Source organism: Protopterus annectens, chromosome 12.part0 (assembly GCF_019279795.1).
Source record: "Protopterus annectens isolate FY-2018-M chromosome 12.part0, PAN1.0, whole genome shotgun sequence".
NCBI classification, from domain to species: domain Eukaryota; kingdom Metazoa; phylum Chordata; order Ceratodontiformes; family Protopteridae; genus Protopterus; species Protopterus annectens.
In genome coordinates, this window is record NC_056746.1 from 629,706,536 (window position 1) to 629,727,443 (window position 20,908).

General features: G+C 36.8%; 1 protein-coding gene across 3 annotated transcripts in view; it reads left to right on the forward strand.

Annotated features, from left to right (window-relative positions):
• Nucleotides 1–1,222: 1,222 nt before the first annotated feature.
• The window catches only part of INTS1 (integrator complex subunit 1), a 2,399,836-nt gene continuing 2,380,150 nt past the window's right edge, over nt 1,223–20,908 (forward strand). The window contains exon 1 of one of the 3 annotated variants that reach the window (XM_044089756.1): nt 1,223–1,257. The gene's annotated coding sequence lies outside the window, so the exon portion shown is untranslated. Of the gene's footprint in view, nt 1,338–20,908 lie in introns of all 3 variants that reach the window. The other 2 variants (XM_044089757.1, XM_044089758.1) reach the window with 2 other exon arrangements.

Consider the following 20,908-nt stretch of genomic DNA (forward strand, 5'->3'; position numbering starts at 1 on the left):
CAAATGTCTTTGTGTGTGGCTATTATATTCACAAACGTGGGACACTACATCTCGCAATGTGGAAAATACATAAAACGTGAACAACTAGAAAGCTCACGGCAATGATTAAAACATATTAATTCGAACTTGGAATACGTTGTTTTAGACCCGGTATTAAAACGGTTAATCACAGCTCCCAACCAAGCAGGGACAAATCCAGAAAAAAAATCAGGGACACTTTTAAAAAAGTTAGTTCTATGAACTTGAGTTATTAACAGAATTAAATAATGTGAATTAATATACATTTCGTGAAGTAAAATAATTCTTAAGCTCTTAATTATTGTCATTATTTATTAAGTATAATTCACCACTTTGTCCAGTGTTAAGAGGGAGTCAAAATCAGGAACAGTCGAGATGTATGTTAATAATAACCATAGCTCTCAACCTTCCATCTCCAAAATAAGGAACAGTGGCCTTCATAATGTGGAACAAATGGGCAAAAATGTGGAACACAAACTAATACCTTATTAACAACTTAAATTATTAAGTTAATAGGATGGTTAACATATCTTGGTTTTATTTATAAAAAAACAAACAGATTTTAATGAATTAATATGATTCATTTCTATTTATCATGGATATGAGTTAAAAAAAAACGTCCTAACATCGAATGTGTCAAAGTCCCTTTTAATGTGGAATATGAACTTTTTAAGACCCCCCCCCCCAATGAGGTACGTTCCTCGTAATGAGGTACACTTGAGAGGTATGTGTGACAGAGCCTGTAAATGTGAAACAAAAACTGAAAATGAAGTGTCCCTTGGAAAGCAGTACGATTGTAAAGTATACCGAACAGTACTTGTGTTTTTGTATTCAGACTGCTTACATGTGCAGTTAACAAGCATCGGCAAACTACCAAAACAAGCACTGGAGTTTAGAGCAAACGCTAGAAAGTGGCAGTAATTGCTACTTGGGATACATTACAATCAATAATTACCTTATGTGCACAAAAAAGGTTAATACAACGCAACTTTACACTTATTAGTTTATCATACGGTTCGCATACACTGTACTGGGAACGAACAGACTAGCAAAAAAAAAAACATTAGAATTACCTATTCCGCGTCTTATCTAGTTCGACTTCAAATACATTGGGTACTAACGTTACTGAGGTCTTTGTTTCTCGTGACCACATTGACTAACGGACTGTATGGGAATTGATTATGAGACGAACAATAATATCGCGTCATATCCATTGCAGTCTTTCCGCGACTATGGGAAGTGGGTATCAGTATGGTTTGGCATTTTGCTATTTGTTGACTTGATAATTGTAGCAAGTTACTTAGTCCTAGAAGTTGGAGGTAAGTTAGTTTTGAAGATTACCAGCAGCAGTAGAGGGACTTGGAATATAATCAGAAAGTGTCTGTTTTAATTCATGTAGGTATCAGTTTGGTAATGCATCGCAAGTATGTGTGTGTAAGGATTCTCAGAATTAAATAAAATGAACAGTTTAATAGTTCACTACAATTGCCGGGGTTATGAGGCGAGTTAGAACAGTAGTATTGCAACTACTTCATGGAGTTGGCCGTTAACACGGAACGAATACAAATATCTTTAACTAAAACAAGCCACCAAATTGCTTTTACAGTAATATGTCTGCAGCTAGGAGGGTGATGACCTATGATACTTGGTTTAGGGGGCAAGCACCACCTTTTTGACATTCTAGTATTGTAACATAATGGTAGTTCTGTCTTCTTACCAAATCAAGAAATGAAATAGCTATATATTTATTTACTTTTACGCTTTTTGTATTTAATTAACAGCTATGTAGGGATCTGACTATGTTCAAATTCTACTAGTGCTCGTATAGTAGAATTTTGTAGTTCTGTAGCTGTTTATTATTAATGGCTTTGTGTCCCTTGTATATGTAGATAATGTAACATTTGTATTTTCAGAAAAAAATGTTTAACAGTAAACAGATATGAAACAACAGTCATGTTTATAAATATCCCCTACACAGGCTGGGCTGTGTTCTACATGAACTACAGCACGAACTGGCACCCCACCTAAGTACCATATTCAATCATAGCCTCACCTCAGGCTATGTGCCCACGGAATGGCGCACAGCAACAGTTATCCCACTCCACAAAGGGGGAGCCACCACAGACCCCAGAAACTATCACCCCATTAGTCTAACGAGCCTGGTCTGCAAGGCTATGGAGCGTGTCATCATGGAACTTATAAACAATGACATTGGTAATCTCCAAACTCAAGACCCCACCCAGTTTGGGTTTGTGAAAGGTAGATCATGTCTCCTAAACCTGATAGACTTCTTTGAAGCAGTCACCAAAGCCATAGATGAGGGTAAGGTGGTTCACACAGCTTATCTAGATCTCTCCAAGGCTTTCAACACCATCCCCCACTCTGGAATTATAGATAAACTCACTAAACTAGGCATAAATCTCTATGTCACAAGATGGGTTGCCAACTGGCTCACTGACAGAACCCACACTGTGAAAGTAGCAGACTCCAAATCCAACTTCAGACCAGTGACAAGTGGAGTACCACAGGGTTCAGTTCTGGGTCCTCTCCTGTTTGGTATCTACATCTCTGAAGTACAGGCCAACACAGAAGGTTTTTGGCTAACAAAGTTCGCAGATGACTGCAAACTAGGAGCCATAATCAAAACTCCAAAAGATGTGGACATCCTACAAAAGGGCCTTGCTGAGACAGATGCCTGGTGTCAAAGCCATGGCCTTAAGCTCAATGCCAAAAAGTGCATTGTCATCCCTTTTGGTAAAAACTCAGTACCCATGAACTACCACATAGGTGGTAGTCTACTTAACACCAAAAGTGTGATAAGAGACCTTAGGACACAGGTGGACAGTAGTCTCTCCTTTGATAATCACATCTCCACAGTAGTCAGGAAATCCTTCTATGTGGCACACCTCATCATGAAAGGTTTCTCATCCAGGAAAAAATAGGTCATTGTTCCCCTCTACTCGTCACTCATTAGACCCATTATAGAGTACAATGCCCCTTTTGGTATGTACCTCACAAGACATCTACAACAACTGGAAAGGCCACAAAAATACCTCACAAAGAGGATTACCGGCCTCAAAGAGATGCCCTATGCAGACCGTCTCAAAAAACTGCAGCTTTACTCCGTTGCATATCGCCTACTCAGAGGCGATCTCTGCCTAGCACACAAAGGTATGTCAAACCCAGAGCTTTTAGACATGCTCCAATTAAAGAAATCCCAATCCCTACGAGCTACATGCTCTAGGGACCTAAGCCTCGTCACCACAATAAACAGAACATGCTGGAGGGATAGATTCCTGTCCCATAGACTTCCCATACTCTGGAACAAACTACCTATCTATATCAAACAAAGCTCCTCATTAGCACTCTTCAAGAAAAATCTTGATGATTGGATGGGAGATAGGAAATTCACCCTGGGGATCACTTCTGTGGCTCTGCTCGACAGTGGCACAGGAAAATAATTTTCTTGGTTGGCGAAAGCCAGGGTACATTTGGCTAGGCTTATATAGGCCCTAGGGCCAATAGCCTAGTACCTACCTATGAACAATATGGCTTCCGTCCTTCCCATAGTACTAGCACTGCCCTTCTAACACACACACACACACACACACACACACACACACATATATATATATATATATATATATATATATATATATATATATATACACTGTCAGTAAAGCTAGAGGTAATGACAAACTTCTCTCTTCCGTATTTCTAGACTTGTCTAAAGCCTTCAGTACAGTTTCTTACAGCAAACTTCTTCAAATGCCCTCACTAGGTCTTTCTCAGCCCACCCTTCTGTGGTTCAAAAGCTGCCTGTCCAGTGGGTCTCAAGTCAGTAAAATGGCACTCTACGCACTCTCCTTATCTCCCAGTCACCACCGGTGTACTACAAAGCTCTGTCCTTGGTCCTGTTCTCTTAAACATTTTCACCAACACTGTGTATACTTACACACAACAGGCCACCCAAATACAATACATAGATGATTCCACTTTTATTTGCACATCTGGCAATGTGGCATGCCTCCAAAAAATTACTCGGGGAAGCTTTAGCAGCCACTGAAACATGACTTTGTAACTCACAACTTATGCTTAACCCAAAAAAGACCAAGCTACACCTTTTTCCCCTAAATCCCTCTCTCATGAAAAAACTAAATTTAAAATACTGTGTCTTGAAAATACAGCCATTTAAGTAATACCTCATGGCAAACTTCTTGGGGTGATAGTGGATGATAATATTACATTTGGCCTGCCCATACAAACTTACATAAGAAAAATTCATCAAAAATTAGGGATGCTTTACAGTGCCAAAAAATTTCTTACTGATGCAACTAAAACTAGACCTGCCACTACTAATCTCCTTCCCACTCTTCTTTATGGCACTCCCATCTTTATCAACCTCCAGGCTTTACAAAAACTTGAACAATGCTGTAACAAAGTTGCTAAATTTGCAGTGCATACCCCTTTCAGAACCCACCACTGTATAGCACTGAAAACCCTAAATTGGTTAGAACTGCCACATCAACTAACATATACACAACTTCATACCACCTATAAATGATTAAGCGTCCATCTTCCTCGCCATCACTAAAAAAACATTCAACACAGCTATATTCACAGTTGATCATTGTGATCCAGTAACCAAAAACTCCTCTGTCTGTCTATAAACTTAACAAATCTGCTGGACACTGTCTATAATCGTACAAGGTTGCTAAGGCCTGGAGCTCCTTGCCTGTATCCATCAAATTTATACCAACCCTCCCATCTTTCAAAACCACTCTGAAAGACTTCCTGGCTAAAATCTGTCTCTGTCCTTGCTCAAAACCCGGATAACCTATATTCCTAAATGTGAACAATTATCTTTTCATTCCTTATACCTCCTTCCTCACTTACTTCCTTACTGCTATGTAATTCTCCTCTTTGACTGTCTCTTTAAGCATACCATAATCCTGTTTCTCCCCTCACTTCATATTTTAACTCCCGTTTGTATTACACTAACTTAGCTTTAATTTCTCTACGAACTGTCTAAAATATCTGTAAATATTAAATTATTGTCATATACCTTGTATTGATTCTTAACCAATTTTTTATTATGGCTAATTTGTTATAATTATTTAAACTGCAGATGCTTTTTGTTTTATTTTTGAAGATTGCAAAGTTATTTTTCTTAAAATGTTTTGTAATTTGGAGCTTTTCTCTCTGGGCCTCCGCTGAAAATGGGCTTCTACGTTGGACTTTCCTGGTAGTCAGATGTCAGTGAATAAGTAAATAAATAAATAAATAATCTTCATTAATATTTTGATTGATGAAGTCCTGTATGTAATGGGATGAAAGCACTTATTCTATAGTATTAAAGTAATGTTTGCAGAGCCTTTTTCAACAGTTGTGGTATTCTTTTTTTTTTGGATTTAAAACATTTTGATAATTTTTTGGACAGTCATCTTTCTCTGATTTAATAGCTTTCAACATCTTCAGAGAAGTTATTCCAGTTGAGTTTCTGCTGGTCCTGAATTTCTTAACTCTTTATCCTTTGCTACATCATTTAATAGTAATCCTTAATAGTTTTATAGTCTCAAGGATGTTCACTTGCAAGTGTTAAAAGTGAATAAGTATTAAATGTTTAACGGTTTCTCATTGTTTCTGATCTAGGTTGTTAGCTTCAAAGGGAATTGGGAGGCATTCAGTTGTAATACTATTATTACCTTATCCAGAGCACCCAATATCTAGAGTTACCTACTACCTCAAGAAGAAACGCACAAGATAGGCCAAAGGAGACTTTGTGAATGCCCATCCAGTTGTCAAGGTTAATCTTGAAGTTTAATGAGCAGTGACAATTTATTCCATAGGTGGGGGATGCACTGGGAGAAGAAAAGTTCACTTCCTGTGTCCTATTAATTAAGAGTAAGGGCTTTTGTATGGATGTTTAAAGAACCATTTGCTCTGTGAAGATGTAAGTTGATGTTGGATCTCAAAGTGTACAAAGACTAAATATAGATCACTAAGGAGAAGTTTATAGGAAACCATACAGGGAGAGTGTGAATAGATAGTCTGCATAACTAAAGAACTTGAGACCTCTGACTTTTTTTTTTGTTAGAAATCTTTTGGGTCCCTCAAACTGAGTGCTATGTACAGGTAGACATGAAAGGGGATATTGTGCAAGAGTTGAGTAACACAGGAGTAAAACTTTCTTTGCTCTAGATGTAATGCCTACTGTTATTACTTGGGCTAATAGAATGATTTTCTCACTACAATGGAGACATGATGGTCAAAGGAAAGGGAGGCCTTTTACAAAGGTACCTAGATCTGTAATAATGGTGTCAGTATTGAGTAGTATATCGTCTGTATCATGTTTCCATGGATTTATTTCTTTTATCAAAATTAACGTTACTATGTGTTTCCATGTTTAGTCTGAGAGTATTGTCATTTCACCAATTATTTTTTTGTAGCCAACCCTTCCTGGACTAGCTCCATGTCCCTTTTAGGTGGGAGCACAACTAACCTGTTTTCAGGGGGTAGTCCTATGTAAGTAGGTATGTCTTTACCCCTCCCCCCCATTTGCATTGGTCCACAAATTTAGCTAAAAAAATAGAATATTTGACTAGTTCTGAAAAATGAATAAGATACTATTGCACCCTGTACACAGCCCTGCAAAATATGACTTGTGACGTTTTTACTTTCCAAGGTAGCACTCGCATTTCCAAGGCAAATATTTAGGCACACACATTTGCCATAAAACTTTCTTTATATTTTGATTTCTGATTCCTCCATAATTATTGTGACCTCTTTGTTAGAACTGTCCTGGACTTCCATTTTGATTCACTTTTTCTTGGTTACTAACATTAATTAAAGTAAAACAGTCTTGTTAACACTGTATACCTTTATCCCAGGCCACTGGCATAAGTTGTTGTGCAATTTTGTATTGTTTTGTAATAGCATTGTCATTGTGTATCTGTTCATTTTTGAGTGTTAAATAAGCACAAACAAAACCAAAAAATGTGTTCCTACATAGCTAATGTACCACTTTGGGGGAGCAAAAGCATTAGTGTTGAGACTTTTGTATGAAATAATATAACTTGGTAGCATATCTGAGGCATCCAGCAGATATTCTTCCATGTATGCATGTCAGTCTTCCCTTTCTAGCAGTTAATTCCCATCCTCTCTAGCCTTGTCTGCTAAATTTCTGCTAAACTGCCCAAAATCCTTGTATGCCCTACTGAGCAACCTCTTTGTCAGCACAGTATCTCATTTGTAGTTCAGGTTATCAGACGTAATAAAAAAAATACGAACATTTCAGGATCATTAAGCATTGTACTCCATTTACAGAAAACCTAGTAACTCCTATTTCTGTTGCATCTCCATTTGAGGATCGCAGTCTGTTTTCAGTCATTCCAAAATGTTATGTTTCATTTTTTTTTCTTTCCAGTGCTTTTGGCCTCTTTCTTTTGAGTATTAACAACCATTTCACCATTAGGTAATATGATGTATCCTGTGGGTTATCTCTTGTGTAGTTAATAAATTGTGTGTAGTTGTATTTCGTCTTGTCAGATATGTTGGCTCAATTCTTTATTCATATAATGTCTGATAGACATATTTCATACTTTATATTTCATTGGTGATTTCACTTTTAATTTGCATCATGATTTTGAATTGATAATTAAGTATAATACCTTAAGATGTACTACATCATAATACAGTTACCTTGGGTCTGATGCTTTAATCACCTTATTGTTTTAAAATTCCTTACCAGCATCCTTTTCCAGGTCTGTTAAATATGTTGTACATTATCAGTAAACAAAGATTTTAAATTTCTCCTCTGTTATTGTATAAGTATTTAATCCCCTAATTAACATAGCCAGTGGATCTAGATATAATGCCAAAAGTATTGGTGATGTCTGATACCATTGCTTGACTCATGTAAGTATTTTCAGGTTTGATGACAATACCTCTTGTGTTTTAACTTTAGCCTTTGGTTTTACTTTTAATCAGTGGCTTTTCACATCTCAGTGTATTCTTATGAAATACTGTTTTCCAGTAACATCAGGCTATTCCTTTCCACCCAAAGGCTCTGTTTTCATTAAGGCTGTCCACAACTGTCAGTTTCTCTTCTTGTTGTGCATCATTCATCAGCATGACAGTATTTTTAAAGTATTCTCAAGTATTTAACAAATGTAAAATAAATAAATAAATAAATTTGTGTTCCACTAGCAAACGCACTAATCGCTGTTTACTACTTTTGGTATTATGGTAGCCACTGTCTTTGCTGGAATTTCCATAAATAGTTTGTAATCATCAATTAATCCTAATTTCACGTAATAGGGTAATGTCATACTCAGATCCTTACATTTCTTTGGCTATCGCTGTTGCCACAGCTTCTTGCCACAACCTGGGAATTTGTTTTGTTGTAAAGCTATACTAATTTCAGTAACGAAGTCAGTTGAAAGACTATCAGTAACTTTTGTCTTGCCTCTCACCTGGCTCTTAACTCATTCACCCAATAACAGTGGAATGTTATACCAGTGACTTACACTGTACATTTTCTGAAAAATCCAGTTAAAGCATGCAAGTCAAACAAATGCAAAAATATTGTGAGCAGCAAATTGTATTCAGTCTTTACATCAGTATTGTAATATAATGTAAAATTGCAGAAGAATATTTTTCTGTTATTTACTTTTTGTTTGTTTGTTAACTGAGGAAGAACACTGAACCAAATGGACCATATGCAAACTCAACTCCAGGACAAAGAACAATGCAATAAAGAAAACTAATTTGTAATACCAATCATTTTTACTTAACTTGTATATTATAATTATTATATAGTATAGGATTTTAGTTGACACAAGCCAACAGTATAATAGTTTTTCAGTGATTATATGTTAAGTAATTCAGAGATTGTTAAATCCAAACATTTTTTTATGAGCACAGTAAGTGAATTGAACAAGGTGCTCGAAATTGTTCTAGATTGCGTAGAGTATGTTTGCCAGTCTTCTTGGATAGCATTATATCTTGGGAACTGTACAATTGAGGCTTACATTGTTAATGCGGTTTTGCTCAGAAGATTTGTGCTTTTAAGTGGTGTCAAGAAATTTACTTTTTGCTTGCTTGTTGAGATGTAAAAGAAATTTACAGAAATGTGGGAACATTTGGTTGTTTGCATAATTAACAGTTTAAGTAGTACTACATTTCTGAAGCATTACGACTTACAGTGCAAGTATTAATAATCGTTTTCTCCAACATTTTTAAGGATTCATTTGAGAGTTGGTTATGGAAATATTTCTGTACATATGGAATATTGTATGTCATCATAATTAATGGTATTATCTTAATTACAAAGCATTATAGGAAAACCTTGCTAGTGTATATGTTTCTATCTTCCACCACAACATTTTGTATTATGACTCTAACATCTAGCTCACATTGTTATGAAAATCTGAACGTAAATATGAGTAACGGGTATCAAACGGTGGTTAAAATCATACCTCTCAACTGTCCAGATTTTTGTCTCCTTTTTTTGATCTGTTCCTCATCAAAGTTGTAGTTTTCTATCAAATCGCTAAGAACTGAAATCACTAAATAATGACATACATTTGAGTTTCAGACTTCATATCCTTCAGAAAATGCATGCTAACACAAATCCTGTTATTCTAGCAACTTTTTATGTTTAATATGAGCAGTATTTAAAATCTGCCCCTAATTTTGCACATTTGTTCCCACCATTGTTTTAGACTTTGTCCAGATTTCTTGCACTAAGAGGTTGAGAGGTATGGACTTAAAATCTCCATTGCAGAACATCCTAGATTAACAAGATTAGCTTAATTTTCTTGTGTGGCCACAATGGTGCAGCAGTTAGCATTGCCGCCTCACAGCAAGAGGTTCTCCGGTTCGATCCTCGGCTGGAGTGCCTTCTGTGTGGAGTCTGCATGTCCTCCCTGTGGTCGTGTGGGTTTCCTCCCACATCTCAAAGACATGCTATAGGTGAATTGGGCACTCTAAATTGGCCCTAGACGTGAGTGCGTGTGCCTTCTGTGGAAGGCTGGTCACCGAGCTGGCAACTCGACACTGTAAAACTCCACTACCAATCATGAGTGGAGAGGTGATCTGCTGTGGCGACCCGTAACTGGAAAAAAGCCGAAATAAGAAGTGTAATTTTGTTTCCTACACAATGCTGTTTTGTATCCCATTTACTATTAACTAGTAAGTCATTTAGTTAAAAAATGTAGCTTTAAAAAGAGCTTTGGTTGTTAAAAGGAACTGTACAAAAATGCTGTGACCAGTTACTTAACTTCCAAAGTCACATTGAAAGCAAAAGGAAAAAGATCCGTTCTCTTTTATTTTGGTCTTGGAAAGTATCTCCCTTTCTCTCCAGCTGAGCTAGAGATGCAATAGGCAAACAAGTCTTCCTTGCTCAACTTACAAATGGGCTATCCATCGTAGGCACAGCCTCTTAAAAAAGTTTTAACTGTTCTAACTTTCCTAATCAGGTGAATGACCGTTTAGTGGATTATTAATCAAATTATGCATTCTTTCCTTATCATAATGTTTGCTGACAAAAATCTGAAATCTTTACACCAGTCAACAGATGTCGGATTTAAAAAAAAAACTTAAATATACATCTGGTCTGACACCTGTGTATCTTAGAGAGAGGAAGCTTGTAAATGCTCAACTTTGCTTCAAGAAAAATCTTGATGAGTAGATGGGAAATAGGAAATACACCCCAGGGATCACTTCTGTGTCTCTTCTCGACAGTGGCACAGGAAAATAACTTTCTTGGGTGGCGTAAGCCAGGGAACCTTGTTGGCTAGGCTTACATAGGCCCTTGGGTCGATAGCCTAGTACCTACCAATGAACCACATAAAAAACTATGAGACCAGTACCTATTTAATGTTATTGGGTAGCATGGCTAGGCTTAAAAGGTTCTTTAGGGTCATTAGGGTATTTTTTTTTGTAATACTATGTTACTAAATAGGAATCTTCCAATGTTTATCTGGACTTGAGGGTATTATAGGCCACATATACTTTATAATAAAGCTTGATCTGACATAACTATTGGGTGCTCTTTGACATCCCTAACCACAAACAAGCATATTCTGTTGTTAATGAATTTTAGCTGTCCTTGATTTTGATCAGTACTTACTAGAATAATGTGCTTATTGAGTAGCGATTAACTTTAATATCAGAAATTCAGGTAAGCCTCATGACATGTGCACCTACATATTTCCCCATCCAGGAGAAAAATGATGTTTTAGGCTCTCTTCTCACACCTCTGTGACACTAGTCACACTATTCCTGTTCCTAATGTGCATTGTGGTTCCCTTTTGCTGTTACACTGTTTTTCATCCTCTCTCTAAACTCAATCTGTGAAGTTGCATGTATGATATAGACTATTTGGCACTCTGACAAGTAAGCAATTAATTTTTGATTACCTCACACAAGTGGTATCACTAATAAACAAAACCTCAGGAATACAGACAGCATTTGGGAGTAAAAAATCAGAAGAACTGCATTTTTGCAGTCTGTCTGCACCCCCCACCCACCCACGCACACACTATATACTAACTCTGAGGTCAAACCATAAGGAAATGAGAAATCTCTAGTATACTGGCAATTCGCAGTTCCTGGGAAAAGCCAGCTAGTCCAAACCTAATGGTCACATAAACGAGTATCTCTTCACTGGCATTTTGAAGGCAAGTCTGGTACCCAGACTATATAGTCACACCTGTATAGCAGCAAATTAATCTTAAAAGTGTAAATGAGAGCTGTGTTGAAATTAATAACATCACTCTGTTTTTTCTTAGTCAAATAAGAGGCTGCCCTCATGGCCAGTAACTTTTAGTTAAATTATGGTTATTTTCAATGTGCTTCTAAAAAAGCAGCTATCGGATGTTTATGCTTTATTAAACAAATGGACTGTTTTTCTTAATTTGGTTTGCTAAACGTGTTAATTCATTCCTCATCTATCACAGATTCCATCACTGTAGCAGTCCCTCCAGTATTATTGGACAGCAAATATTCATATAACTTTTCAGTTGTTGTATATTGTTACTCGTTTCTTTAGTACAAACTGATAACTTAATCGTGAAGCAAGTAATTCAACCAAACTTAATGATTTATACAATAAAAAATGTGCAATATTGAATTGACATAACCTAATCATTATGTTCAAAATGGCTTTGCAGCAGCCACTCAGCAGTATAGGTAAGCATTGGCCTTTGCAGTTGGGTGTAATTATCTCAAAAGGCTTGGTTGATGTCTCAGTAAATCATCACTCATCCAGATATACTCCCTTTTCTGTTTATAATGCCAGTGTTTTACTAATACAAATTCTTACTACTGGGAACCTTGACAGAACTGAACAAGTCTCTGGGTAGTTTTTTGTAAAGTAAAAATGTACTATTCGCTGACAAAATAATCAGGCCCTGTGGGAGTTTTCTCCATTGTCTTGCAAAGCAGTCCACTTGCATTATATCTTATACAGTCCATCTCCTGAGAATGTAAAGGCTCCTTCCTCCCCTCTCAGTGAGACATGGTGGAAAGTAAGCATATGTGGTTAAACATAATAATCAAGTACAAATTGTGTCACAATTGGGTTCAGGTCACTTGCAGGAGAGAAAGAGAGTGAGAGAAATTACAGCACTTCTGTGAAAACACTGATTTATTTATTTTTTTGTTTGCTCAGCAGTCTTGTTCATATGGTCTTGTATTTCTGTACCATACATGATCTAAAAGTCCCCAAGTCCTCACTCAAAACCACAAGCTCTACATGCTTGAATGTTTTAGTTTCTTTTTCACTTTTAGAAACTTTCTCAACTGCACTCTTCTGCACACAGTGGAGCACATTCTCAGGTCACTTTTACAGCCTCCTATGCATTAGTAAATATCTTAAATCCAGTGAAAAATGCTTAAATCACTAATGTGTGTAGTACAGCATTTAAGCTTTCTCACTACTCTGAAACTGCTTTGCCTCCTCATATATGAGTAATCGTCATTGCCATAGTATTCCTGTGTTTCAGTAACGGACCTTTCCAAGTTATGCCACATCTCTTTATTATTCTCATTGCTAGCCAGTAGAAAAAGTTTTGGGTCTACTCTATCTTTAACTGTCCAACATGCAGACTAGTCCAATTCGCAACTTTCTTACATGAATGAACAATGATCTTGGCATCCACCTTTTCTGGGATTACAGCAATTTAAATACTCTTTCTCTAGGCCATGTCTTTAAGACTATATTTGCCAACCACAATAAATACAAATTCATTATTTTCCTTCAGGTCAGTATTTTTATCTGTAGATCTTCAATGGTATATTTACAAAAATATTCATAAAAGTGGAAGGAGAGAGGGAGCACTGTAGGACTGGTAGAAAGTGTAGTAGTAGGCTGATGATATTAAGGGACTTAAAGAAGACTGATGTTAATGGGGGGTTGAAAGGAGTTGAGTTGGCCTTGAGGTTAACGTTAGTGGTGAATGACATGGATTGCAGACATTGTTAAAAAAGAGAAATAAGTAAGGGGTAGTATGTTTATGATAGGTTATTTCGTGAGTAGTTAATATGTCAGACCTAGTGAGATGACTGATGCCCCTGCACTGGCCCAGTAATCAAGTAGCTTCAATCCTCACCACTGGCAACAGTGAGGGATGTACACAGTGGGAGGGGACAAGTACATACACAGTAAGGTTCAATTTCCCTTAAGAGCATACAGAGACCACAGTAAGTCTGGGGTTGGTTTCTCCCACTGTCTCCAGATCCCCAGTAAGACTCCCCACTGGCACAGCTATAGGGTTAAGATCTCAGCTAAGGGTTCAAGCCAAGACCTCTAGCACCCTCTGTCAATCCAGTACTTCGTGTCCCTGCCCAAGTAGCTGACACACACACACACACACACACACACACACACAGTTTGAGATTTGATTTATATTCAAACACACAGACACTCCTGGGAAAGGCTGACACATGTTTACTAGCTATGCTCCCTTCTGCCCGGACTATAAGGTAGTTTCACTGCCACCAAACCCGTACTTATCCGCTACTATAAGGCCTTTACAAAAGGTGTCCAATCCAACTGTGTAATGTTACTATTATCCAAATGGTAGTTTTGACCAAGCGCTAGGCTATTTAGGAGTGGCCTGTACAGTGTCACCAAATACATTTGCAAGTACTATAAGAGCTTAAATATGTCTGACAAATAGCCACAAAGATAGATTTAAATATATTTAATAATAAAAGAAAAAAAAACAATACTCAGAAAGCAAGCACAGTTACTTCAGAGTTCAGAATCACAGGAAATATTTTAAAACAACATTGCAGGACAGTCTCAAATAAATACGGAAAACACCTAAACTAATCTTTCCTATATAGCTCTTTGTATATTTAAAAGAGATACTATGCCGTAAGTCTTGCTTGCAGGCAGGCAAATGCAGATGATGATGATGAGTGCATGTTCTTACTAGGTCCAAGACAAAATATAAAATGCACAGTTTCTCTCTCTCTCTCTCTCTCTCTCTTTCAGAGAGTTCTTAAATTAATATCAAATATTACTGCTGGGTTAGCTTGGATGACATCACTTTTTGTAATCTGACAAGTTCTCAAACTAGACCCCATTGCAGCCTTTAACATCTCTCTGTGGAAATACATAGCCTTCAGATGCTACTGCTAGACCTAAAACAGTAAAACATTTGCAAAACAATGTAGAAGGCACCCCTAGTGTAGACATTCAGTCTCCTGTTGACTGAAACTGAACTTTTATAACGCAATCGTAAAACAATTTAATTTCAACTATTTTCTTGACGTTTTGCCAGTTAACTCTCAATGTTCCAGTTTCTACTATTACAACACATATATTTGCAAAGGTATATAGTTTATAAAGATTTATATTCTTTTCCAGTAGGGTACACTGTGGACACATCCTTGAAGCTCAGTACAGTACAAACCATGTTCAACATGCACATCTTGTCTGTACCAGTAGTTTAATTATACACATAACACAGAAGTATTTACAATATGCTAGATAGCTGGGCTGGCAGTATTTCCCTGGTGTCACAGTGACATTTAAGGATGTTTTGGAATGCTTTGTAAGTGTCAAGATAGTTGCTATTTGAAGGGGTGATTCCCAAAGTTTTGGTCTTATAACACAGAAGTTGTGATCACTTTGGTAATGATTTGTAAATGGAGTGCATGGTGATGTAGTGTCTGGAATCTTCTGTTCTGGACTGGTGATATGTATGCTCTCTCTGTCTGTCTCTCTCTCTCTCTCTCTCTCTCACTCTGTTTATTTATTGGCATTTGTTTAAAGGGATAGTCCAACTGAGCCAGTTTGAGCCCAGTTTCAGTAGAGGCCCAGGGAGAAAAGCTCCAAGACATTCAGTTGTAACTTTGTATTTAAATTATATTGTATTACTCGCAAGAAATACAGTAAAATTTAAAATGCAAAATGAAACAAGGCATAAACAACAGGCTTGGTATTTTTAGCTATTCTGTAAGACATTAGATACCCAGAAAAGTTTCATAGATATTACAAAAGAAGAAAAAACATGAGATATTTACATGTATTTTTTCTGTTTATTACAAAAGACTACTAGGGTAAGAGTTTTGAAAGTGTAATTTCTGCTCTAGGAAGAAGAAATAAATGATGATATTGGATGCATAAAGGAAAGAGAGGACAACTGGATTTAGTGGGGGGAGGTTATGTTTAGCGAATACATAGAAAGGATGAGTGAGAAGTAGGTTAATCCAGGCTAGAGGAAGGGAAAGGGGAAATTATAGCAGAAAGAAATGCATATTTAGTAAGGTTTAGTGCAGAAGCAGCTCTTGGTGAGATATTCGTTTAAAGCAGTTTTAAAGGAAGAAACGTTTTGGTTAGTTCTAATTGTTAAAGAAAGATAGTACCAGGCTTTAGTCACAGAATAAGAGTAAAGCCACTGACCAACAGATTTGTTAGGTTTATACTCTACCAGAAGTTATTTTCTGATCTGATTGACCTATTCGGTAGGTGGTTGTTAAATAATGAAATGAGGGCAGGGTAGGCTAGGCCAAGGGTTAGTTTGATTAATTTGTGGGCAGTTGTGAGTTGTAGATAGGTAAGGTAGTACAAGAGTTCAGGTCACTTAAGAGAATTCAAAGCTTTACAATGATGAGTGGAATATTTGGCATTTGTAATAACTTGGTGATTTTGTTGTAGCAAATTCCTAATTTTGTTTTTCTGGAGGATTCTAGATTGGTAAGTATAGGGGCACCATACATGAGTGAGGGAAGCAGATAGATAGAAACAAGAGTGTGTTTAGTAGAAACGTTTTAAGTGTTTGTGCCAATAAAGAAAGGCAGGTTTCTGATGTGTTTTTTTTTTTTTTTTAATGTAATGTATGTGTAAGTCTAAGTCAAATTTTAAGTGATCATCAATTATTCCTCTAAGCAGTTTGGTGTAAGGAACAACTTCTATTATTGTGGTGTTTAGTGAGAGTATAGTGAAGTGAAATTTTGTTAGGAAAAGTTGTTTTAGGGGGTGAAGAGGAGTAGCTTAGTTTTCTTGTGGATTGAGTATTGTTGTTTTTTGCTAATCTGGGTCTCGACTGAGATAAAGGCCTCTTTGGCAATTTGTTGTAGATGGGGCATGGAATCTGAGGAGCAAATAATAATTGATAAGTCGCTAGAGAACCATTAAAGAGAGGGGGGAGAGACCAATGTTAGAGAGCTGATTTAGTAGTAAGGGGTGAGTGACTGTGTTGAAGGCCTTTTGATCAGTCAAGAAAAAGAGCAGAAACAATTTTACCAGAGTCTGTTGCTCTATTAATAGTGTTTATGAAAGATATCAAGCAGTCGTGGTACTGTGATCTGGTCTAAATCCATGCTGTGTTGATGCTGGAAGCTGATTGTTGAGAAGAATGTTTAAAAATAGAGTATGGACACATTTTTCTAGGAGCTTTGAGCTCAGGGACAGGATGGCAATAGGACAATAGTTAGAAATATCTGTAGAGTTACCCCCTTTACATAAAGATAGAAAAAAAATTCTTTTTCCAGAGATTTGGTACATAAGATTTATTGATGGACCTATTAATGAGTATACTGATAGGATGTGCAGTGGCTTCTGCTGGCAACTCTAAATATTCTGTAGGAAGGTTGTCAGCAGAGCTGGAGCCAGGCTTGAGTTTAAGAAGTCTTTTTATGATATTATTTGACACAGGATTAAGAATAAAGTTAGAAGGAGTAAGAGTAATAGCATGGGTTAATTTATAGGAGGGTGAAGTAGGAGATGGTTGGTAGGGAGAGGACTGGCTTAATGTTTTGTTAATTCCTTGGTATGTGGGGCTGGAGGAGGAGAGGGGAGGCTGGGAAGTGCTAGCAGTGAATTTAGATATGTTTTCAATGAAGTGAAATGAGCAAAACCTCAGGAATACAGACAGCAGTGGAAAGGGTGACAATTTGTGTGGGTGTTTTATCAGGACACTGAGAAGGATTCATTTTTTTGTACCAGGTTTGAGTATTGTAAAAGTGGATGACCAGAATTTTATAGGGTTTAGCTTATTATTTGTTTGTGATTTTAGATAGCAATCTTTGATTACTTGTTTTTTACCTGATTACTGAGTTGCTTAAATTTCAGCAGGTCTGAAGGGGTTTAGTTTTTCAACCATTATTTCCAGGCTTTGTCCCTAGATGACACAATAATATTTGTAGGTCTGGTAAGCCGTGGGGCAAGGATAGTTTTGACACTTTTTTTTTTTTTTTGATGAAAAAAAAAATTTTAATTTTATGCTACTGCTAGACAGTAAGAAGGCTTCAGGGAACTTTTGAATAGATCGTATGTCTGTTGAACTGGATGCTGTTTAGCTTTTCTGAAGGGAAAAAGCAATGATTCTTTGAAAAGTGAGAGAATTTCTTGCTTTATTACCCTATTAGCAGTTATTTTCTTTGAGGATTTCTTTTCTGAGAGGCAGCAGTTATAAAGGGTAGATCACATTCTAGTTGGGGGATGAAGTTTGTCTTTACTTATGGAGTTTCTGCCTTCTGGAGATGAGCATTGGGGAATTTTCTTGCCTAAACGGATGTATTTATTTTAGCCTTAGTTTCCTCTGTATGAATTGAAAGCCAAGTTTTTGATCAAGCCACATTCTTAGGTAAGAGAAATGATTGTTTCCTTCTGGGTAGTTATTGTCCTTTGTACTGTTGTGCCAGTCAAGTATTGCATATTAATAAATTATGTAATATTAAGTAACAGAGTACAAAAGTTTAATTCAGATAAAATCAGTTTAGCTAGCAGATCTGGGAGACTCCGTCTCCCTCCCATGAGGAATAGATGCCATGTTGAAGTTTCTAAGTTAAGTAGGTAGATGGACGAGTGTTCTTTCAAGCTAAGATCAACATTGAAGAGAAGAGCTTGTTTTTTAAACTGAGCTTTTATTTACTTTTATGGAACATATAAACTTAGAAATGTGAAATGTAAAATGAGCACACTAGTACTCAACATCAAACAAACTAGAGGGGTGTCCAACCTTTTGTCTTGCTGGGGCCGCATTGAGTGAACAGAAATGGTCTTGGGGCCGCATATAAAACATATCGTATAGTTAACTCTTTTGTTGCTCCGGAAGACCACAGTCGACCTGCTGGCTGTACTGTAGGTGCATTTGAACAATGAGTAAATGTAATAACTGCCTAATATTTGCCTTAAAATTCTAATTCTCATTCTAATTCTCTAATCTATCAGTTAACTCTAACATCATAGTTTATATATATATATATATATATATATATATATATATATATATATATATATATATTATCTATTACAAATAAACAGATACTCACTACAGCACTAGCATTTCTCACTGGGAAAACCATTCCAGCAGTCCAACTACATAAAATGTCAACATCAGCAGTCCTACAATACTATAATCCACAAAAATAACCCAACAAATTTGCAGTAAAGTAAAGAATTCACATTACTGACTTAATAAAACAATTCTGAATAAGCTAGAAGAGGGTTTCACCCAAACAAATAACTGGTGCCAGAAATATGGCCTCAAGCTAAAAGCCAAAAAATGTATCATCATCCCCTTTGAGGAGAGTGATGTCCCCACATATTATCACATTAATAACAATGTTGTAAGCATGCAATAAGTCATATGGTACTTGGGCACCCAGGTTGATAGAAACCTGACTTTTGACCACCACATTGTCTCCGTTATAAGGAAATCTTTTTACATGGCCCAATTCATTAGTAAGGGTATCTCATCCAGGGACAAGGAGGTCATAACATCCCTGTATTCTTCCTTTACAAGAGCCATTATTGAATGCAATGCCCCTTTTGACATGTGCCTCAGCAAAACACCCTGCCAAAAGAAAGACTACAACCATTTCTGACAAAAAAGTTCTAAGGACTGAGTTCACTTAGTTATCTAAACAGACTAAAAAGCTTCTTGCTTTCCTCTGTCTCTCACTGGCCCCTATAAATTTCACCACTGGCTTGCTTTCCAGGCTAAGAAAGATCCTGCCTTAAGAGACTTCCTCTTCCTCAGAAATACTGGTTATACTTAAAATGCTTACTACAAAGACCACAGCCTTCACTGCAACATAAACGAGCCACTTTTTATGGACAGGTTCTTGACACAAAAACCTTCAACTTCTGTAGAAAGCTCCTCTCATTATCAAACAATGTAGTTCAGCAACACAATGGCTGGATGGATAGCCATAAATGTAGTCCTTGGGTAAGTAACATAGCCTTCATCAAACCAGATGGAAAATCCACATACTAACCTTTCCCAACTGGATGGCTAAGATCTAATATTGGTTACTCAAGTCTAGTTGCCCAAGAAGAGGGGCATGTTTAACTAAGAATTCCATTTGCAAAATTATATTCAGTATACGTATTAAATATCTCGCTTACACACACACACACACACACACACACGTGCGCGCACACACACAAGCCCCCTACTTGTAAAATAGGCAACCTCAGTAATCACATGACAACCACTCACTGAATGAAATTGTCTGGAAGTCAAAATATCTGCAAAAAAAATCATAGTAGAGATGGATTCATCCATGTAATTTCCCACCACTAAAAGGACCATCAATAAATCAACAAACAACTGCTCGGCAAAAATTAAATCAGTAAGAAAGCCATAAACTATAATGCTACATACTGGTGTAAACATATAACTTGTGTCAATCCCCAGGTTAATCCATACCAAAATATTGTTTCAGAGCTTCAGCTATGTACTAACAGCTTTCTCCTAAAAACTTAACTCATTGATATTTGCCTTGCTGTAATTATAACTGTAAAAAAAAATGTTTTTAAGTTTATTCTGTACCACAATGATTCTCACTGTTATGAGATGTAATCTCTGCCATATTGTATGAGTACTACAATCCATAATTTGCTGTCTCTCTCTCTCATATATTATATTGTTTTGTGTTATTTTTGTAGCTTTTCTCCCCGGGCCTCTGCTGAAAATGGACCTGTGCCCAGTCGGACATTCCCTGTAAACAAATGTAAAATAAAACAAAATAAATAAAAATAAACTTCCCTCCAATCTAAAGCCATTTGACATTTAGACATTTTAATTTGTGCAGAAGTTACTCACAGACTGACAGTTTACTGAGCTGTAATGCTGACCTTCGCTTTTGAAAAAAAACAAATTCCCAGACTTTGTCAATAGCTCAAAGTGTAGAAAGGATTATTTATTTATTTTTGGAAAACATCTTTAAAACTGTTAAATTGATTACACACCCAGAAACACAGAAAAGTTATTGTGATTATGTAAACCACAGACTGCTGCAAGAAATCAGTCACATTAGCACTCAATGCTTATGTCTGAACAGAGGAATCATACCTGTCAATTCCAAAAGAAGTAAAGTAGCTTAATAAGAAGGTTATTTGCAAGGTTGCATGGCAGTTTATATT